The following is a 23,103-nucleotide window of genomic DNA, read 5'->3' as shown; positions in this document are numbered from 1 at the left end:
TATTTAAATATTAGAGGCATCAATAGCTTCAAGAAAATCTAAACCCCTTATTTCTGAAATAGCATAAAATGCAGTCTGTCAGTCCCTGCTCCTCCCAGCCCTGGTTTTTGTACCTTTAATGTCCCCGTGTGTGGTCTGATAAGGTCGACTCCCCACCCAATTCCCTGGTGTTCTTTCACCCTCACAGGTGCTGAGTTCAGCAGCTAATCCAGGCACCGTTTCCTGCTGGGCCGGTAGCACAGTCTTCTGCACAAGCTGCCCCTGGTACCCCCTCCCTCTCTTCTGACAGCCCATAGCCTGAGCTGCCAAAAAGCGGGGTGGGATGAGGGAGGGGCAAAGAAAGCACCAGCAGCTGCCTCAAGATTGAGGACATCAGGCTAGCTGTCCCCATAAAATGGGGGTTTCAGATTTGCTTCAAGGTTTAAAGGAAGGACTTCGTAGGGACATTGGGGTTTCCTTCAGTGCTGGAGCAAGTCAAGTCCCCAGAAGCTGTGGCCTCTGAAGCAGGAGCAAAGCTCTGGTCCTGAGATGGAACCTGCATCAGGTGTGGTAGGGTGTGCCTGTGGTGGACACCCATTCACCCCAGCAGTCTTCAGGGTCTTTTTTTTTTTGGTACCAGGGATGGAACTCGGTCCTTGAATTTGTGAGGCAGGCAGCCACTGAGCTAAATCCCCGGCCCTAGGGTCTTTTTAAAACTAAAATTGAAGGAGATTTTATGCAGTGTGACAATTGTTTCCTTAAGTGATACATGCTCATTTCATAAAAACTGAGAAGTAGCTGAAAACAAAGCAGAAAGGTAATCACTGATAGTAATTATTCCTCTTCGCTTTATGTAGTTTGTGATTTGAGACCATACTCCCAAGCATTTTTAGCCTGACCTGCTGTGTGACTGCTACCGCAAAGTTGCTCTTAAGCCATCTTATGTCTTAGGGTTCTGCAGTTGACATGGCTCAGATGAGTGGCTCTGCTCCATGGACCATGTGCTCAGGCCGGGGTCACTGCGCTGGGCTGAACAGGGCTAGAACCTCCAAGTTACAGCCAGTGCTGAGAGGTAGTGGCACAGCTGGCCTTGCCAGTCTCAGGCCTCTAAAGAAGGTGTGTGGTGCAGGGTTCCTGGAATAGAAAAGCAGAAGCTGCTGGTGCCCAAGGCCTAGACCTTGAGCTAGCCCAGCCTCAGCTGGGCCCCAACCTCTTGGTTAAGCAAGTCACAGGGAAGCCGGGTGCAGGTGAGAGGGGCCGCACAAGGCTAGGAGCACTGGGTGGCCTGGTTTTGGGGGACTGGGCTGTTTTTGGAGATGAGCCACACCTGACAGTTTCACCAGACGTAACATATTTTCCTTGTCCTGAATAATCTGTAGTGTGAACCATAAGGTTGTTAAGATTTCCACTACTGTAACGAGCATGACTCCACATCGCTCTTTTGAACTTCGCTTGTACTTTTATGAGACGCTCTATGCTAGCTCTATTTGGGGTGCATTTGCTATTTGTGCGATTCTTGGAGCCCCCTGACAGGCAGGACCTAGGACCAAAGAGGTCAAGTGTCTTAGTTTAGCGTGGTCACTGCTCATTGGTTCCCAGGGTTGCCTCATAAGGCCCTCCCTTCCCCATGGGAAGCTCAGATCTAGCAGTCTGGAGGGGAAGCTCAGACCCTAAAGCACCCCCGATTCTTCTTGATACCAAGTGAGGTGGTGGGGGTGATCCACATTCCAGAGATGCCAGCTGCTCTGGAGCTCTTTCTCCTTCTGAATCCACTCCTGCGTTTCAAGGCTTGTGCGAAGGTCAGGTCGATGAGACTCAGCAAGAAAAATGCAGATTAAGTACTGCAGGACTCCAGAGAGGACAAAGCTATCTCTGAATGTCTCAGAGTAAGAACTAGGGTGGACTGCCCCCATCAAGCTACCCAGGAAGAGAAGATGGCATTGGCCCTGAAAGCTAGGTGGCCCTGCAGGCTGGGTGGCATTTCAGCAGGCAAGGAGGGCAGGATGGGCTCAAGGGATTGAACCTAAAATGGACTTATACAGTTGACTTGCAGCCCAGGTCCCACAATGAAGGCTGCAGGTTGCTCTAGGGAGAGTCTTGCTGGCTGACTAAAGGGCTTGGCCCTCGTCCTGTGGATGAAGGGAACAGTGCTGAGCAGCATGGTGTCGTGATCCTACCCCAAGGCCTCACAAACTGCAACAAGGTAGGTCTTTCTGCATGCAGGCTGTGACATGAGGCATGCAGGCATGTGAGCCTGGGCTGCAGCTCAGACTGCATTTCAGCCAGCTCTGGAAAATGCCCAGCCTCTTGGAGGCAGGGACGCTGGGGACAGCACTCAGAGGGCCAGCAATGGGGTGGCAGTGAATAGGAGGCAAGGGATAACATGGAGAATGGAGGAAACTCCTCAGCATCTCTCGCCCATTTCCACCCCGGAAGCCCGTCAGCCACCTGTCCCTGTGGGCACGGGTTAGCCACCCAGTGTCTGCTTTGAAGCTCCAATTAGCCCCCTCCCCAGCTGGCACTAGAGACGGCCATCCAGGCCTTCTGGCCACCTCCCGCCTGTCTCCTGGCCCTCGTGGTGAAGAACAAAATGTAGTGATTGTGTGTATGGTGCTAATGACTAAATGAGGTGGCTGAGGCCTTTGGCTGTCAAAGCCAAGGACCAGTCTTTGGAGAGAAAGTGAAGGCGGGGATGGAGCAGGTGGGGTACCCACAATGAGGGCAGTTAGATGAACAGTGAGCTGATCCTGCAAAGAAGCTGCTGCCGAGTCTTGGGAAGGCACAGCCAAGATGGGTAATTACAAGAAGAGCCAAGTACTGAATCCTATGTGCAAAGGAGCTGCACAGACAACTTAGCGTGACCCTGACGTTCATGATGAGGACCTGGTCCAGCGGCCAGACCTCTCCTGCAATTCTCCCTCTGGCCTGCAGAGGGAGCTACAGGCTGCCGCAGCGCACAGCTCCCAGGCGTGGTTGGGTCACCTGCTGGGTGAGATTAACATTCCAGAGCCAAATCCGCTCCCGGTGCTGTCTGCTCTTGGCTCATCCAGGCGGAGGCGACAGCTGCCATCAGGCGGGGAAGAGAGGTGGGAGCGAATAAGGAAGGCTGTGGTAACCAGCTTCTGGGTCTGGTGGGTTGGGAAGCAGGGCCTGGAGCTTCAAAGTCAGCGGGGACCCCCTCAAGAGAAGCAAGATTGTACCTGGTGATGATTTAACCAGGCAACCTGCACTGCAGGCTTGAGTCTGCAGCAGCTCCTCCTTCCTGGGGCTGGGGCCTGGTCCATCCTTTGGCCTCTGAGGACAGTGCCTGCCAGACACTGGGCCTGTGGCCTCCTGGTGCTGGCTTCTCTGGAATGGGGATGATCTCCTCAACCCACTTTAAGAGCCTCCACATCCTCCCCTGCTTGCATGTCCTGGCCCCTTCCACTGAACTGCTTGGAGGCAAACTAAATGCTTTCTGCTTTTCCTCCTCTTCACTCTTCTACATCAAGCTCAGTGAGGTCATCCCAGGGCAGGCAGGAGGGAGGGCCAGGTGGGTTGACTGGGAGCTGGCTTGCACCAAGACAGCTGATCTGGTGATGAGATGGAGCCATATCAGACTAATACCCACTCTGCCGTCCCTCCCTGAGGACCCCCTGGCCCCACATGGTAAAGGGGTAACCTCTGGCAGCAGTGTGGGGTCTCTCAAGCCCACTGACCAGTGCCCAAGTGCCTCTGGTGATTATCTTAATACCACCATGGACCAGCATCTTTTGTGAAGAAAAACCAAAGTTCAGGTCAGACATGGTGGCACACGCCTGTAATCTCAGCACTCAGGAGGATGAGGCAAGAAGATGCCTGCAAGTTTGAGTCTAGCCTGGGCTAAATAGTGAGTTCAAGGCCAGCCTGAACTTCACAGCAAGACCCTGTCTCAAAAATCGAAAACAAAACAAGCAAAAAAAAAAAAAAAAAAAAAAAAAAAAAAAAAAAAAAAGAAAAGAAAAAGAAAAAAGAAAGAAAAGAAGAAGTTCAGGAGCCAGACAAAATTACAGACCCGCAGCAGGACACCCACAGAGCTGCCCCCACACAGGCTCAGCCAGAGCAGGGGTCCAAATGCTGGACTTTAGGGCGTCCCCACTGAGTTCACCCACCCCCAACTCTCTAGTAATTGAAATACAAATCACACTAAAAGCTACCCCAAGCCTATTAGATGAGCACACGTGTATTTTATGATTCTCAGTATGGCAGAGGCCTACACAGCACATGCTGATATTTCAAAATAAATGCATACAAAAGGTCTTGAAGGAATAGAGCATGGTACAAACTTCTAGAATTGGGGAGGAAACTGCCTTGGGGATGTGGATTGTGTATAGAGTGCCCTCTGTGTGTGTGTGTGTGTGTGTGTGTGTGTGGTTTTACTGCAGATTGAAGCTGGGGCCTTTACACTGAGCAACATCTCCATATCATTTTGTTTTGAGATGATTTTGCTTAGTCACTAAGTTGCCCAGGCTGGGCTCAAACTTGTGATGTTCCTCCCTCAGCCTCCCAGAATGCTGAGATTACAACATGCACAACCATACCCAGCTGAGTGCTGTCAACTTTTAACTCTATGTACTTTGTGTGACAGGTTAAATTGTGTTCCTGAAAATGCACATGTTGAAGTCCTAAGCCCCAGCAAGTCCCAAACAGGGTCACTGCAGATGAAATTCATGAATATGAAGTCAGGCAGATGTGGGAACGACCCTAATCTGGTGTCCTTATGAAAAGGGGGAATTTGGACAAGACATGTGCACGGAAAACACCATGTGAAGATGAAGACAGGGATGGGGGTGTCACTTCTGTGAGCCAGGGGACACCAAGGATCATCAGCAATACCAAGAGCTGGGCAAAGATGAGAAACAGATTCTCCCCACTGGCCTCGGATGGAACCAATCTGGCCATCACCTTGATTTCGGACTTCTGTGCTCCAGCCCTGCAGGACAACACATTTCTCTTGTTTAAGCCATTTAATTTGTGCTGCTTTGTTACAGCAGCCCCAGCAAATCAATTCATACTGCACAGTTGAATATGGCACAGTGAGAAGTCCCTCCTAATAAGATCAGAATGTGCAGTGGGCATTACTTGTTATGAATCCCATTTTTCATTACTATAACAAAATACCTGGGGCTAGGTAATGTGTAAAGAAAGGAGTTTTGTTAGGTCCGAACTTTGGGAGGCTTATGGTCCAAACAAGAGGGCACTTACTGCATCACATGGTGGTAGCACTATTGTAGAAGTGGTAAAGAGAGGACGAGGTCACATGGTGAGACAGGATGCCTGTGAGGGGAGGTCAGTCTTGCTCTTTTACAGCAACCCTCTCCCTGAAGGAAAAAAAAAAAAATCAGGGTCTCGTGAGAATGACTTTTGTCCCTTCTATGTTAGTCGGTTTTCCATCACTGTGACCAAATGCCTGAGACAAACAACTTAGAGGAGGAAAAGTTTCTTTTGGCTCATGGTTTCAGAGGTTCCAGTCCATGGTCAGCTGGCTCCATCATTCCTGGGCTTGTGGTGAAGTAAAGCATCTGGCAGGAGGGTGTGGCCGAAGAAAGCTGCACACCTCATGGCATCTAGGAAACAGAGTGGGAAAGAGAGGAGAGAGGAAGGGGCCAGAGACAGAACAGCCCCAAGCTCATACCCCACGACCTGCTTCCTTCAAACAGGCCCCACCTCCTGAGTTCCTAGCTCCTCTTCACCATGTCATCAAACTATGATCTGATCAGTAGATTAACCCACTGATGAAGTTAGAGGCTTCATCATCCACTCACTTTCTGAAAGCCCCACCTCTGAACACAGGAGACTGTGGGGGAACATTTTAGACCCAGTGCCCTAATTACCTTATACTCAGGCACCTGTCTGTTACCTGAGTTCGATCCCCAGTACCAAAATAAATAAATAAATAAAAATTTTTTAAAAAAACTTAAAAAAGGGCTGGGGATCCAGCTCAGTGCAAAACCCTGGGCTCAATCCCCAGTAATACAAAATTTAAAAAATAAATAATAAATAATATGACCATGTCCTAATTTCGGCAAGCTGTGAACAGGTAACATTATGCAATAAAAGGGACTTAGTAGATGAGATGAAGGATCTGAGATGGAAAGATTCTCCTAGATTATCTCAGTGGGTCCAGTGCAATCACAAGGGTCATCATGAGAGAGGGAGAGGGTCAGAGTTGGGAAATTATGCAGGCCAGAGAGTGATTCAAAGGTGCTGGATTGCAGGAAAGGGCCAAAGCCTAGCAATGCACACAGCTCTGGGAACTGGAAAAGCAGGGAAACTGACGGCTTCCAGAAGGAACCAGCCCTGTTGACAACTTGATTTCAAAAATTCTGACCTCTAGAACCCTGAGATAATAAAGGTGAGTTGTTTTGAACCACTGATGTGTAGACATTTTGTTACTGCAGCCACTAGAAAATGAGTACCCCCCTCATGGGTGTTTTACAGGTTGTGCCCCCCTTAATTCTCATCACAGTTAGCATCTCCTTTCTCCAGCCCAGGGACTGGATGCCCGCAGAGGTGATGGGCATCAAGATGGTACGGTTTTAGTATGACGTGTCCCCCGGTGACCCATGTATTGAAGTCTTGATCCACAGGACAGTGATGTTCAGAGCTGGGGCATAGAGAGGTGATTGGATCATGAGGGCACTGAGTTCACTGATAGATTAACCTATGGATGAGCTCATGGCCCAAGTGGGCTGTTTGGAGGTGAGGCCCCGCTGGAGGTAGTAGGGCTGTGCCTTTGAAGATATGTCTTATCCCCAACCCCTTCCTCTCTTGGGCTCTTTCCCTCTCACTCTGCTTCCTGGACGCCATGAGAGGGGCTACTTTCCTCTGCCAAGCCACTCTGCTGTGGTGTACTTGCAACGGAGCCAGAAAGACATGGACTAAATCCCTCGAAACCATAAGCTGAAGTATCCTGCTTTAAACTATGTATGCAAGGTATTTTACTAGCAATGGAATAGTGACTAACACAGTTTTAGTGATTTGTCCAAGGTCACATGGGAAGTAAGGGGAGCTGAGATTTGAACCCAAGAAGTCTGCCTTCGGTGTTTTCCCCTTCAACAAAGTGCCTTGCAACTTCAAGGAGCTCAAGGTCACCTCCTAGGCATCCTGGTGGTCCCCAGAGCTCCCTCCATTTCCAGGTGGCCCCTATCTTTTGAAAGTGACTTTTAGAGTCCTTGGATTCCTGACTTACTAAACACTGTGTCTTCTGGGCTTCGCCATAGCTGGGTGGGGGACATGGAAGGTCCTACCAAGCCCCTGCTGGTGATAGCATCTTGGTGGCACTCTACTCGGGATGGGGGCCTGGATGGAGGTAACCAGCCATTCACAGAGGAGCTTATGTACCCTCAGGAAAGCACAGCCCCACTGGGGGCTCTCAGGGGCCTGACAGAGCCAACCCACCCACCTCCCACCCCATGTGTCTGCGTCTGCATCTGACTGTCTGTGGTACTGGGGGCAGGCTGTCCGGTCACCACTGCTCAAACTCACAATCCTCCTGTCACCTGAAAGCTGGGACCTAACCCCTGGAAGTCCTAACACCATGAAGAACCAGTGCCACACCTTGGTTCTTTGTGTCCTTGAGGAAAGGTTTCAGAACAGACATATAGGCCATTGTATAGATTATAGATAGGGCTTACTGCAAAAATGATGGATTTTCAGAGAGAGAGAGAGGAGAATACACCTACAAGCATGACAGCAGGCAATGCCAAGATGGCACCCCAGGCCACATTTTTATGATGAACTGGATCTTTCAAGGAACAACCTCCGCTTCCTCCAAGATCATTATTCCTGTAGGAGGAAGTGGGCTGTGTTGACCCTTCCGTCCTGATTACTCCCTAGGTGGAAGGTTCCTGTTTAGTTTGTTGACCCCTGAGGTTGTCCCAGACCCGTCTGGATTTTGTACAGGCCCTGGCCCTTTTCAGCACAGGCAGAGGAAGCTCCAGCCTCCGGGACTAAAGTTTGAAGCCCCAGTCTTGTGTGAATTGGATCTCTAGTTAACGATGAAGGAAGCAAAGAAAAGGGGGGAAAGTTCTGTTTTCTTTGCTTTTCAAGTAGCCTCAGGCCTGTCTCTGGGCCTGTTGTCTTGCTTTCTGCCCAGTGCTCCTGCCTCACCTTCCCAGGGTTCTGGGACGACAGGTGTGTACCACAGCCCTGTTCTTTGCCCATCCTAGAGCCATGTCACACTCACCCCACCAATCATCCCTGGCCCAGAGCCCTCAGGGCCTCGTTCGCCTCAGTCTCCGGGGCCAGTGGGACCCACTCTGGTCAGCCAGGGCAAGCCCCTCTCCTTTGCTGTCTAGCTCTCCCAAGAGTCCCCAGCTGGCCTGGTCCCTCTCAGGACGGGCCATGCCCAGCCAGGGTTCCCTGTCCCCCTGACCTCAACCCTATCATAATGTATGGTCCCCTCCTCCCTAAGCTGCCAGCCTCACTGCAATCCCACCTCACCATCTAAAAATAGCTCCTCTCAGCCCTGTGCACGTCTTCCAGGCTCCTGCTGGTTTCATTATTCTCCTAGCCGGCTGGGCGCCAGAGCCAGGCGGGCCCAGGTCAATAATGAGATTAACTCTGCTCCAGCCAGGAGGTGGCAGGGCAGGATGGGTAGGGGACCGGAAGTGTTCCTTTCACAGGCAGGGGTGACTCTGTGTGTGTGTTAAGTGTGTGTGTTGTGTACGTGTAAATGTGTGATGTATGTGGTATGTGTGTATGTGGTGTTCCTGTGCCTGTATGTGCTATGCGGTGTCGACCTGTGTGTGGTGTGTGTGATATGATAGTATGTGTGTGTCGTGTCTATGTTTGGTGTATGGTGTGTGTGTGTGTGGTATATATGTATGTGTTCATACATGCATGATACCTCTCTGTCTGTGTATTTGCTATGTGCATGGGTGTTCTGTCAGCTTCCTGTCACTATGATAAAATACCTGAGACCATCAACTTATAAAGAGAAAAGGTTTATTCTGGCTCACAGTTTTGGAGGTTCCAGCCCATGGTCAGGTGTCTCCATGGCTCTGGGTCTCTGGCAATAGCTGTACATCATGGCAGGAGCAAGTGGCAAAGAAAACCACTTACCTCATGAGCCAGAAACTGAAAATCCAGAGAGGAAGAGGTAGAGACCGGGACCTCACAGTCTCCTTTAGGGTCCTTCCAGTGACCCTAGGACCCCTAGGAACTACTTGAGGGCTCTACCACCTGCCTGTGGTGCCATGCTAAGGACCATACCTGTCACACACAGGCTTGGGGACACTTGTCCAGGCCACAGCAGACAAGGTGTGTCTGATGGGCACTGTGTGTATGGTGCTCACATGGTGCATATGTGCTGTGTCCTTGGGGGTGGTGGGGGCCTGAATGGTGAGGTGGCCCCAGAAGCTGTGTTAGTAGTCACCCATATACTCCAGGCTGGTTGGGACTTGGGTCAAAGACCTGGCTCAGGAGAGAGAGAGACAGATGGGACCCTCGAGTTCATGCTGCTCTCACCTGTTCAGAGCAAACCCTAGAGGTGACCATGCAGAAAGCATCTTGTGGCACCTCCCAGCTTCGCAGGAGGCCTCTGAGGAAGGCCACTCACCCTGTGAAGGAAATTTGACCGCCATCAGAATAAAAATGGAGTCACTTGTGACAATCCTAACAAAAAGCAGATAAAGCCAGGTGGATAGGAAGGAAGGGCTGCTGGCTTGTGCCAGAACCACAAGCCTGCATGGAGGCCATCACAACCTTAAACAAAAGTTCCACAAGGACATCTGCCCAGCAACCATCTGCTCAACCTTGGACTGATGACACTCTTGTCATTAATCACTGTGGCCTCAGACTATTGCTTCAAAATATCCCATGAAATCCTCATTTTCCCCCTTGCCTCACCCTCTTTGAATAGATCCGTGGTTCACTCTGACACATGTGTTCCCATTGCAATACTCTGCCTCAATAGCATTTTTAAAAGGTGGTACTAGAAACTGAACCCAGGGTCTTTGCACAGATCCGCATCCTCAGCCCTTTTATTTTTTGAGACAGGGGCTTGGTAAATTGACCAGGCTGGGCTCTAACTCGGGATCCTCCCGTCTCAGCCTCCAGACTTCTGGAATTACAAGTGTGCACCACCACACCTAGCTAATAACATATTCTTTTATCCCAAAGTGCCCTTCTCAGGTGGTTTTCTGTTTGGGAGCCCACTGGGCCTGCTGTGAGGCAGGGACAATTAGTGAACAGAACTTCAGGGTCAGAAGGGGCCTGGCCTTCCCTGACACCCTGGATCACTGCTGAGCCCTGAACAGGGTCAGTAGCTTGGCATTGGAGGGGATGGGACAGTCCCAGCAGCCACAGGGAGGGGACATGGACTCAATGCTGGAATGTTCTGGCCACAGAGCAGAGGGAACTAGGCCAGGCCCCTCCACATAGGCACATCTCTTCAGAAGTGCTCCACACCAGCATATGGGACCATCCACATCCCAGCTGGCACTGCTTAGGACAAGGCTTAGTCAGGTGTGGTGGTGCACACCTGTACTCCCAGCCCCTTGGGAGGCTGAGGCAGGAGGACTGCAAGTATAAGCCCAGCCTGGGCAACTTAGCAAGATGCTCTCTCAAAATGTTTAAAGGGCTAAGGATGTAGTTCAGTGAAATGTCCTGGGTTCAATCCCCAGTATCACAAAAGAGGGAGGAGGAGTGGGGAAGGAAACAGAAACAGAAGAAGAAGAAGGGGAAACTGCTGCCTGCTTCACAAGCACAAGGTCCTGAGTTCGATCCCCAGTACCAAGTGAAGAAGAAGGGGGGGAGGGGAAGAAGAAGGGGGGAGGGCGAGGGGAGGAAGAAAATATCAAGGTTCAGAGCAAATATGAATAGCTGCAAGGAGTTAAAGCACATAGCTACACAGAAGGCACTGGGTGGAGCAAAAACTGAGACAGAACATGAATTATCAAAGCTGCATTATTAACGGCACCGTGCTGTTATGAATCTGACTTCACACTTCCAGTACAGGATGGCCTTCCAGAGGGAGGAGTCCAGTGGGGCCGGAGTAATCCAGGCCATCCTGAAAGATGCCCTCATGGAGAGCCAAGAAGTCAGCTTACCCCAGAGCCCATAATTTCTTTCTTTTTTTTTTTTTTTTTTTTTTTTTTGAGCTGGGGGTTGAAACCAGGCTCTTCACACTGAGCTACATCCTCAGTGCTTTATCTTTTTTTTTGGTACCAGGGACCGAACTTGGGATCTTGCACTTTCGAGGCAGGTGGCAGAACCACTGAGCCAAATCCCTGACTTCATTTTTAAATTTTGAGACAGAGTCTAGCTAAATGGCTAAGTTACCTCGGACTTGAATTTCGATCCTCCTTGCCTCAGCCTCCCAGAATGCCAGGATATAGGCATGTGTCACCACACCCAGCCAGATCCCAGACTTTTGCCCCTTATTCTCCTTCTGAGGATTCTGAGCGAATTATTTAACCTCTCTGCACTAGTGAAACAGAAAGGGTAATTCCCATTCCCAGGCTTGCTAAGATTAATTACCCAAAGCACACAGTTACCGTAGGTACTCAATAAATGAAGACTCTTTGTGATTTTCCTCCCATGGAGACCAGGGTCTTCAGTGCTGAGAGGAAGGCACGGCCAGGCAAGGGAAGGAAGGGGCCCTCGAGGAGGGGCGCAGAAGATGAAGAGCCAGGAATCCCGGGACAGCAAGTGGAGCAACGGACCAGGACTGTGCTGCCGCCTTCAGGCCTCTGAGCTGGCCTTTGTCTGAGCTGGCCTTTGACTCCTGGAATGAATTCTGCCTCTCAGATCCTGGAGAAGCCCTTAGGGCAAGGCGGGCTGGGACAAGGGGCCCTGCAGCCCTGTGAGTGACTGGAGGCTTTGGGTAGCACAGAATTCAATGCACCGTACAGGACTCTTGCATGCGCAGGGGGCCCCAGCTCTCCCCGTCCCACCCAAGCCTTGCACCCTCTCCCCAGAATTCTGAGCAGGCAGGCCCAGGGTGCAGTCCGGGGACCCTTGAACTGCCAGAGGCTCTGCTGCCACCCCCATCCAGCAAATCCTAGTGGCCTCTCACAGGTCCCGGCAAGGTGTACTTGCCGTTCATCCTCACACCAAAGCTGGGCTTCCTACAGCTCAGGCAGGGCCTCTGGACAGTCAGGGAAGGCATGGTGAGAAGATGGGGCCAGGCTAGCACCCCACAAAGGTACCCTCTGTCAATCTGCTCCCATCTCTGGGTACCTGGGGCTCCATCAGTGTGGCTGCGGCAGCTCTGTCTGTCCCAGGGTCCAGGTGTGGGTGGGCACAGTTGTGCATGGATACTCACATGCGAGGGCGTGTTTATGTAAGAGTACGTGCTGTGCATAGGGGGACCCCATCGGATGTAGTATGGCTCGGATTTGGTGGATCACAAGGGAAAAGGATGTAGACGTTCCTGGGGCTTGCAGTGTAGAGGAGCGGATAGAACAGGTGGATCATGGGGCCATGTGTGTGAGACTGTGCATGTGGCTTTGAGATGAGACTCATGTCAGGAGTGTGCGTGTGTGTGTGTGTGTGTGTGTGTGTGTGTGCAAGCGCGTGCACTGAGACTGAACGTGTGCAGTAGATTCAGGTGTTGAATCTGTTCTGCTGGCAGACGGGTGCTGGAGAAGAAACTGGGTCACCTCCTAGGCAGCCTCAGCTGCCACCGCTCCCCACCTGCCCTGTCCTCGGTGCAGACATGTGGGCCTGAGCGTGTGAGTGTTCCACGCCTCCGAGGAGGGATCACTGCTGGCTTGTGATGGCTGAGGGATCCAGGACAGCGACCTGGACACAGGAGGGGCCCAGTATGGGACTTCGGGGTGCAGACATGCAGGTGACGGCCCAGGGGACCTGCCCAGGGAGGACAGAGAGGTCCGAGCCCCAGCCACAGGGGAAGGACCAGGGCCAACCTCTGCCCTCTGCTCAACATTCCTTTGTCCCTATGCTGCTTCTCACACCTTCTCTCTGCCCTAACTTTCCCTCTTCAGGACATTTTAAAACTTAACTAATTAACTAACTAATTAATTTTGGTGGCACTGACGACTGAACTTGGGGCCTTCACACTGAGCTACAGCCCCAGACCTTTTTTCAATTTTTTTATGTTTGAGACAGAGCCTTGCTAAGTCACTAAGTTACCCAGGCAGCACTCACACTTTGAGTCTTCCTGCCTCAATTTTCCAGAGTGCGGGGAGTATAGACATGCACAGGCATGTCTATCTTTGAATTTTTTTTAATTGAGAAACAATGTACACACAGAAAGTGTAGAGATCACACTTTCACAGCTGAATGGATTATCACTGACTGAGCACACCCATGTGCCCAGCACCCACACCGAGACAAAACATCCGCCATCTTGTCATCTTCCCTGAGGATAGCCTTGTCACACCATAGATGAGTGTATCTGTGGTCACTTTTTACTCCAATGCCTGAGTCCCTGCCCCAAGCCAGGAGCAACTTTAACTCTCCCCTGGGAGATGGGAGATGGAGAGGAATCCATAAGGTGAGGAGCCTGTTCCCAAGGCTGGCAGGCAAAGGATGGAAGTCACAGATGCCTGGCAGGGTCATCACAGCCCCCATCTGATGGATTTCTGGCCAAGTTCCCTGGCTCAAGGCTGGGAGGACCTCAGCCCAGACACAGCTTGATGAGAAATAATTCACTTCTGTGTGCCAGGCGTGGTGATGCTCAGCTGTAATCCCAGCATTTGGGAGGCTGATGCAGGAGAATCCCCGAGTTCAAGGGTCTGAGCTACATAGTGAGTAGTGAGTCTAAGGGCAGCCTGAACTAATAGCAAAAACTGCCTCAAAAAGGGGGCGGCTCGGGATTTTAGCTCAGTGGTGCTGCCTCACAAGCAGAGGGTCCTGAGTTTGATCCCTGATACCAAAAACAACAACAAACAGACAAACAAACAGAAAATCACTTCTCTCTGTGTGTGTGCATGCGTGCCTGTCAGGGCAAATTAGCTGCTACAACAAATAAACCCCAAAATTTCAGGGATATATTCCAATTTTTCCAGTACTGCGAATCAAACCCAGGGGCATTCTACCACTGAGCTATGGCCTAGGCTCTTTGTATTTTTATGTTGAAACAGGGTCTCACTAAGTTGCCTAAACTGGGCTCAATCTTATAATTGCCCAGCCTCAACCCCCCCAAGTGCTGGGATTACAGTTGTGCACCACCATGGCTGGCTCCAACTTATTATTTCTCATTTTCTAGCAGTCCCGGTGGACAGGCAGCTCGACTTGGTGGGACGATTCAGGGGCCAGCCTCCTAGGGTCGTGTGGTCCATGGAAGAAGAGAGCAGAGAGGGCTCACATGCCTGTTGGGTGGCTTCTCCAGGAAGAGGTCACCTCTGCTTCCGTTGCTTGGTGAGATTTTGTCACACGGCCCCATCACGTAGCGCTGGGAGACATAGGCCCTGGACATTCTCGTCACCTTGACAACTCCACACTCAGAACTTTAAGGGGAGGGAGGACATGGTCCCTTTGTCCTGGCAGGTGGAGTTCACTGACTCCATGCTTCATTCATTTACTCACTGGAATGAATTCTCATTCATTCATTCGTTCATTCACTTGCAAATTCATCCAAGAATGTATTCAATTCATTGCCGGGGGCGATTATGGACTGGTGGCTATGGGCAAGCTCTGGGACAGGGGCCCTCCGTGCTCTCATCTGTGAGATGGAACAGTCATGGCCACCTCACAGGATTAGAGGTCGCTGGAATACAGTGCTTCTCAAAGACATCACCTTCCGGCCCAGGCTGGGAAAGGCCTGAGTCAGTCAGGACTTGATCCCTAGGATGATCCGAGGCCCTGGATGGGGCTGAACCACTGGGAGGGTGAAAGGCTTCCTTGGGGGAGGAGGGAGGCCCACATAAAGCTCTAAGGCAGAAGCTCGCAGAGCCCACAGCCTCTGCATGTAGCCCCCTCCCCTCCTATCCACCCCTAGACTCCATTCCTTGATCCTGGGGATCCGAAGCCTTCCAGACCTTCTAATGAAATCAATTCTTAATCCAGGGCCTGGCACTTCTGATGGAGTCACAGGAGGAGAGGAGGAGGGACAGGAGTGCAGGGGAGGCAAGCAGGGGAGCCTGCGCCTCTGCTCATTTTTTATTAAAGATCTGCTTCAAGGTCAGCCCTGCCTGCTTGCCACAAGGGACTCCTCAATTTCCCAGGCTGTGCAGAGAGAGCAGTGTGCTGGGAGGAGGGGCAGGAAATGGAGGGGAGAGGCCGGGGCGCCACGCAGAGAGGGGTGCAAAGAGGAAGAGGTGGTGTGATCCCTGGTGGTACACAAATAGTCTGTGCTCAGAAGGGCACTGGGAATTGTTGGGGGAGCAAGGAGGCAAATGGAAGGTGAAAGGGGGACAGGCTCAGATCTGGGCAGGGGAGGGACTCGGGGTCCAGTGTTGTCACTCTGGATATCAGACATCAAATTACCCCTGGCCCTTAACCCACATCCAGCCCTTCCAAGTGCTGTCCCGCTGCTAATGCTTAGAAAAACAGTCCTCACTCAGCACCTCCTAACAGCCAGAGACAGGTATTATCAGGCTTATTCGACAGAAGAGGAAACTGAGGCTCAGTGGAGCTTAAATGACTGGCCCAAGTCCACTCAGCTAGTAAGTAGTGAATCTGGACTTATGGCCTGGGTCTGACTCCAAGCCCTACAACCTTGATACATCCTCCCACCCTGCGGACCTGCCCGGGACTCTCCCTGCAGGGGGACCTCTGAGATTGCTCCTGCGGAACATTTTAGGGTCTTGCCCCATCTCCATCCCACTTGCATAGAGAAGACAATGGCCATGCCTTCCCAAGCCCATGGCCAGACTTTATGTTTTTGCCACTGGGAACTGAACCCAGGGCCTTTGCACTGAGCTACTTTATGCCACTTTTATGTTTTATTTTGAGACAAGGTCTCACTAAGTCAACCAGCCTGGGCTCAAACTTGTGATCCTCCTGTCTCAGCCTCCCAGAGTGCTGGGATTACAGTTATGCACCACCACATCCAGCTTCACTCATTCATTTTTGCCAGCAAATCCAGGTGGCCTCAGGCTGTGAGCTCTTGTGTATGTGAGCTGGGTGGCTTTGCACAAAGTCTACCAGCATAGAAGTTCAAGGGATTATTTTTGTCTTTTGGGCCATTCTGTCGAGTGAAATTAGGATCAAGCAGTAATTCAACACCTACCGTGTGCCCCTCGCAGGGTCTTTGGCAAACACACACTGGCAGCTCAGGGTTGAACCTGCCATGGTCCTGCCTCACACACGTGTGCCCACAAGAGTGTCTGTGGGGAGGGGGAGGAATGACAGGGATTGGCCAGTGATCACGGGTGAGCTTGACAACACCGTGCCTGTAGTGGGCGCAACAATCAGTGCACCGGGCTCACCGGAAGCGGAAGAAGAGCTGGGACCGGAAGCAGGCGCTCTGGGGCACATGTGCAGGGGCAGGTCTACAGCCAAGAATAAGACTCCATAGGTGCAATGGGCTACACAACCACTGCCTCAGTCAGTTTCTGTTGCTGTAACAGAATAATGAGACTGGGAGATTGACAAAGAATAGAGGTTAGCCAGGCATGGTGGTGCATACCTGTTATCCCAACACTCTGGAAGGCTGAGGCAGGAAGGTCACAAGTTTGAGCCTAGCCTAGGCAACTCAGTTACTTAGTGAGATCTGTCGCACAATTTGAAAAATGTGCTGGGAATGTAGCTCAGTGCAAAAGGCCTGGGTTCAATCTCCAGTACCTGTTTTCTTTTAAAAAGATAAACTGTTATCTGGTTTATGGTTCTGGAGGTTTGAAGCCCAGGAGTATGGCCCTGGCAACTGTAGTTTTGGGGCAGGCCTTGTGTTGCTTCGTCTCATGGAGAAAAGCAAAAAGACAACTGGGTGTAGGAAGAAGCAGCAGCCCCCTTCAGTAACCCACCAGCTCTCGCGATAATCGATCCAGGTGTGTGAGAGGGGAAACCCTTGCTCCCTGGGGAAAGCCATGAATCCATTCAAGACTGTGCAGCCCTCTGCGAGCTCCACTTACAACAGTGCCTCACTGAGGAATTAAGGATTCAGCACATAAACTCGGGACACTCAAACTACAGTAGCTGCCAACTCCTTGACCCTCCTTCTATCAGGCAATGGATTCCCTCCCCACCACACCACACCCCCACACCCCCGGTTTGAGTATGGGTGGGGCTTGTGACTGCTCTGACCAATGCAAAGTGGGGAAAGTGATGTCATGGCAGTTTCTAAATCCATGCTTTAAGAGATTAAGGTGAGTTCTGCCAGGCATAGTGATGCAGGCCTGTAATCCTAATTACCTCGGAGGCTGAAGCAGAAGGATCACAAGTTTGAGCCTAGCCTGGGCAATTAGCAAGACCCTGTCTCAAACTTTTTAAAAATTGTATGAAGGGATGGAGACGGTAGCATGCTCAAGGCCCTGGGTTCAATCCCCAGTACTACAGAAGGGGAGAGAGAGAAATAGGTAAATTGGTGACTTCTACTTCTATTCCTCTCCTTCGGAAAACTCTTAGAGCTGAACGAAGTGAGCAGTGGAGCACCTTGGAGAGGCCCAGGCCTACCTAGAAAGGGAGCGAGACTGAGCTGAGCCCAACCCCCAGCTATCCCCACTGGGCCCTAGACTTGTGAGTGAAGGTATCCTGGACCCTTCAGCCCACAGCCCATTCATCAGCTGAAAACTACCAAGGGGCCCCACTGGACCACCACATAAGTCACCTAGCCAGGCCCTGCATAAATTCCTAACCCACAAACTTGTGAGATCTAGTACAAGTCATTCTGTTTTGGAGTGTTTGTTACACAGCACTAGCTAGCCATTACAGCAGGTCTAGAGTGAGGTTATATTGGAAGCTGCAAAAACTCCCAATCACCTGACCAAGGGTACAGCAGCAGAATTAAAAAAGATAAATGGGGGGCTCAGGATGATCAAAGCTCTTATCTGGGTAAGAAACTGTCTCCTGGAGCTGGCCACTATTGAACACACAGCTTCTAGAAAGGGTAACAGGCAGTGCGGGGACCAATAAAGTGAAGAACAGTGGTGTGAGCAGGGTCTAGCAACAAAACAACAAGACATTCTAGCAAGAACAACTCATAGATTAATGGGAAATTTGTTTCTTCCCATGGATTAATTTTTATGCCTATCTCTCTTGCCTTCCCATGCATTAATTTGTTCATCCATACGAGTCATGCTGCCCTTAGCTGCACTGCTGTCTTGCCATCCAAGACATCACAGCATCGCAGATCGAGACCTCCACTGTGACCAGTGGCATGGGGAGTTGTTCCTTTCCCACACACCAGCTGCTGGCTTTTCAGGCAAGCTATTGTGGGCCAAGTGCCAGACTCAAACATTTCATATGAAAAGTCAGTTTATAAATTTGCAGCTTGCTTGGGGTGGTCTCCATCAATGCTCAGGTATCCACACTTTCAACAAGTACTGAGGCAACTCTCATGCACAGGGTTGTGGAAACACTTGAGAAGCACTAGAATAGCCAACTCTGAGGGCATTGCCCTACAGGTGGATGTCTGCATCACACCAACTGGAAAGAGACAAGGAAAGTTGGAGTAGATTCATTGGGGATGAGGAGGAGGAAGAGAGACAAAGAACCATTTGGAGGCACAAATATAAAATCAGCCAATTTAATACACCAAGTAATGATTCCTAAGCTGGGCGTGGTGACCCACACCTGTAATCCCAGCACTCGGGAGGCTGAGGCAGGAGGATCGCTGTGAGTTTGAGACCAGCCTGGGCTACATAGTGAGTTCCAGGTCAGTCTCAACGACATAGTGAGACCCTGTCTCAAAAAAATAAAAGTAGTGATTCCTTTTTCTCTTGCTGCTAGGGACTGAGCTTTAACACTGACCTACATTCCCAGCCTTTTTTTAAACTTTTATTTTGAGACAGAATCTGTACATTACTAAATTGCCTAGGCTGGGCTCAAACCTGTGATGCTCCTGCCTCAGCCTCCCAGAGCACTGTGGTTACAGGCTCACACCACCACACCTGGCTCAAGCAATGATTCTTGCCTCTTCTGTGGTGAAGCAAAGATACAGAGATCAACAATACCCAGCCCTGCTTGATGGAGCTCATGATCTAGACACAAAATGGCAGAGGGGGACCCAGAGCTGGGGAAGAGCCAATTGTTGGGTCAAGGCCCCTGTGAGCCACTCTCCCAGCTTGGGCTCTCTGGCGAGGGAAGGACACCAGCCTGGCTTGGCCTCCCATCAAAGGTCTGTCTTCCTCTTGCCTCTGGGTGAGGGAGTTCTAGAAGGACTCAGCAGGCCCAGGGCTGGGGGCCTGCCTGGGAGTGGTGTTGGCCCCGGAAATGGGTGTGGCGGCACAAGAGGAAGTGGGGGAGGTAATGGGGGGACAGCCAGTATATAGGTACAGGGAAGGGACAGGGGAAATGGACAATGACAAATTTAGGGACAGTTTGAGTGGAGTATGTGAATGCAGAGAAAGCAGACAGCATGAATCCATCCCAGATACAGGGTGCTGAGCCTGAATCCCTGACCAGAGACTCCTTCGAGAAACCTTATTCGTGGCACTGATATTCCCACAACACAAATGACAGGCTGTCACACAGACCACATTTTGGCCAGAGAGGCTAGGAAGAAGATGGATTGAGAAGGGGCTAAGGAAAGCATTCAGAGCAGATGTCCAGCCAACAAATACTGAGCATCTGCTTAGAAGCTAGAGCTGGGAACGCAGCCATCAACAAGGTCCTTGGCCGTGCAGCTCTCAGGTCTAGAGCTCGAAGACAGAACCAACACAGAGGTTAGGTGCAAGACAGGTGGTAATAAGATAAAAGTTAGGAAGAGTCCTCCGAGAAGACAGAAGGCTGGTACACACACGAGAAGATGCTCTGTGCCACTAAGAGAGGTGCTCCTGCATACCCTTAGGGTGATTATTATTTCAAAAAAGAAAAGACAGGAGGGAAAGAAAACAACAAATGCTGGCAAGAATGTAGAGATCAGAACGCTTTGCATTGCTGATGTGAACATACACAATGAAGCCACCGTGAAAACCATTCAGCAGTTCTTCAGAAAATTAAACACAGAATTAACATATGACCCAGCAATTCCATTTCTGGGCATATACCCAAAAGAGTTGAAAGCAAGGACTTGGCCAGATATTTGTATATTCATGTTTGCAGCAGCATCATTCACAATGGCTAAAACATGGAAGCCACCCAAAACACATCAACAGATGAATGGGCGGACCATGGTCTATCTGTACAATGGAATATTATTCAGCCTTTAAAAAGAAGGAAATTCTGTCCTATCCCCTAATGTGGATGATCTGTGAAGACCTTATGCCAAATGGAATAACCCAGTTACAAATGACTCACGCTGTGTGATTCTGCTTATACGAGGACCCCAGGGGTGTCGGATTTACGGAGGCAGAAAGTAGAATGTTGTAAACCAGGGCCTGAGGGAAAGAAGGAGGTGGAGTTAGGGTTTAAAGGATAGAGTCTCAGCCTGGGAAGAAGAGCAAAATTTGGGGAGATGGATGGTGGGGCTGGCTGCACACAACAGCGTGAGTGTAATTAACTCCACTGAACTGTGCACTGAAAGTGTTTAAAATGGTAAATTTTATGTTATGCATATTTTATCACAACCAAAAAAAGTTTTTTAAAGAAGTCAAGAGGGGAAACTGTTGGGTGAGAGACACTGCTTAATATGAGGAGGTCTTGGAAGGGTCCACTGACCACCAGTCCTCTGAGGTTCAGGGGGACAGGGGACGGAGAGGGGTGGGCTCCAGGCTGGGTCCAGACAGACACTCTGGGGCTGAGGATAAAGGGAGAGTTCCCGGGGGTGAAGTTCTTTACAGAGAAGGGAGGAAGAGGGGGGCTGTGACTAGGAGACCAGACTGTGGGGCCAGAACCCAGGAGGAAATAGACAGTACCCTCCAAAGTCTAAGTAAGGGACTCACAGAGTGCAGGTGGGACCCAAGAATGGGCCAACAGCGGCAAGAGAAGCAGCTGAAGACATTGTGGGGAGCTGTCGCTGCCCCTTGGCTTCAAGTGCCACAGAGAGGAAACTGAAAGCCAGAGCTGGGCTAGAACTAGAAGAGGGGCCCCCAGGCCCCAAGTGAAAAGCACTGCAAAAAGCCCAGCTGCTCTCTCCTGCCATCCTCTATGCCTCTGGGTATGCCTGGGTGACCTCTGTGCAAAGGTCAGCCTTCTAAGGCCCAGGGAAAGGCAGAGAAAGCAGTACAGATGGCGCCATTTGTTGAAATGAGTAACACAAGCTTAGAAGCCATTTTGGGGGAAATTTGGCAGGCTGGACAGGGAAACCAAGCAAGAGGTCTATCCTCATGAGCCAGGGCAAGAGATGTGGGAGCCCAGGCACACAGAGACAGCCTGCCTCTCTCTCATCTTTGGTGGAATAAGGACCCCAAGGTGGTTCAGAGGCTTGCTTGAAGCTAGCCAGCACACCCCCACCACCCCCACCACTGCCCATGTCCTGTTCTCTGAAGCAGCTCCAGCTTTAGCCCAGGAAACACGGGCTGCAGAGACAGCCAAAAGGAGAGCAGGAGCACTGTGCCCAGCTGGGGCAGCTTTCCCAGACACTGGCTCCAAAAGACTTGAAGCCGAGGCTGATCAGGAACCAAGTTAATGTGGTAAGCAAGGTCCCAGGAAGCCAGTTTCGTTTAAGGAATGAGATGGGAGGGTGCCACGTCCCTGTTTCCCTGGCCCTCTGAACACACCACGTCTCCTCCACCCCTCTGAACACATCACGCACACACTTCAAGCAAGGAGAAGCCGCAGGCCTTCTGGGGCTCTTCTCCCAGCCCTTGATCTGCCTGCTCCCCGCTCTGCCTTAGGAGGCACAGCCCAGCAGAGGGGGCAGCTGACTGGTGCTCTGCCCACCCAAAGCCCCTGCAGATGAAATATTCATGCAGCCAGAAGACAGAAGACCAGCTGAGGACGTGCCCTGGGGGCTCTGGGGCTGCTGTACTGGCAGCAGCAGCTTAGCCCACCCCTCTTCCCTATCTTCAACCTTTGTTCTGCAAACTGTGAAAATCCTAAAGACACGCACACACTTCAAAGACAGGTGGGCAAGGAAATCTGGCCAAAAGAAGAGGGGAAAGGGAGGAGAGCACACACAGATACAGACCCCAAGAAGACACAAATACAAAAACAGACTCAGACCCATACAGACTCACAAAAGACACACAGAGATCTGAGCGCAGTGCTCAGTGTCATGCAAATTCTTAAAAGCTGAACCCCAACTTGGGCATCTGTAATCCCAGCACTCTGGGGTGCTGAGGCAGGAGTATCGAAAATGAAACCCAGGCTAGGCAACTTAGTGACTTAGTGAGACCCTGTTTTAAAATAGAAGGGCTGGGATGTAGCTCAGTTGCTAAGGCCCTGAGTTCAATAGCCAGTAAAAAGTCTGCATGCTCGTGCATCTGTCCGGCCCCTTCCGGTCTATTCAGACACTTCTAGCCCAGTTCCTGGGTCAACCCTTGGAGACACCTCTGAAAGGAGCGAAGCTGTGCTTTGCACTTGCGGCCTGGGGGGCCCCTCTTCCAGTTCTAGGCTGCACTTTCCTGGCTTCCACTAGGGAAATTTCTCGGGCTCCCAGTGCCCACCCTCCTAAACACCCCGCATTCAGCCTCACCCAAGAGGCAAAAACGGGTCGCGCTCCCAAAGTCACTCTGAGATTAACCAAATGGTGCCTTGAACTCAGCAACACGGAAGGCCCAGCAATTCCATTCTCAAAATCCTCTCCCTATTGGATTATCCCCACACACAGCCCGACCTCTGTCCAGCCTCCAGGAAACACAACGACGAGACGTCCTGGGGGTGTCCCCGAGTCGGACTCCCACCTGCGTGAACAGTCCTGACAAGGACTCTGGATACCTAGTGATGTTCTCAGATCCAAAATTAATAACCTCCCTGACCCCAGGTTTCTCTCAGAGCTGGCGCGCGCCAGCCGCAAGGGACGAGACACACTTTCCATTGGGGCAATGTCCTGCCTGGAAGCCTCGCCCCTCCTCTCCAGAGGGCGGCCCTCCAGAGCTGCGGAGGGCGCTGTGGACATCAGGCTCTGTGCCGCTCTAGCCAGCAAGCGGCCCAGGAGGCCGGCTCGATGGTCGTGAGCTGTCCAGCATTTCAGCAATCGGCGGCGGCGCCCGC

General features: G+C 51.2%; 1 long non-coding RNA gene across 1 annotated transcript in view; it reads right to left on the bottom strand.

Moving 5' to 3' along the window:
- Nucleotides 1–734: 734 nt before the first annotated feature.
- Nucleotides 735–23,103, bottom strand: part of LOC109117876 — a 23,797-nt gene continuing 1,428 nt past the window's right edge. Inside the window, exons 2-5 of the long non-coding RNA XR_002025192.2 lie at nt 11,499–11,728; nt 9,469–9,560; nt 5,203–5,318; nt 735–1,113 (exon numbers count right to left, since the gene is read on the bottom strand). This is a non-coding gene — a long non-coding RNA (uncharacterized LOC109117876). The remainder of the gene's footprint in view (nt 1,114–5,202; nt 5,319–9,468; nt 9,561–11,498; nt 11,729–23,103) is intronic.

The sequence above is a fragment of the Fukomys damarensis genome, unplaced genomic scaffold (assembly GCF_012274545.1).
Source record: "Fukomys damarensis isolate Sample0158 unplaced genomic scaffold, DMR_v1.0_HiC HiC_scaffold_17, whole genome shotgun sequence".
Lineage (NCBI taxonomy): Eukaryota > Metazoa > Chordata > Mammalia > Rodentia > Bathyergidae > Fukomys > Fukomys damarensis.
Note: the sequence above shows the minus strand (reverse complement) of the source record. Positions and strands in the feature narration are given on the sequence as shown.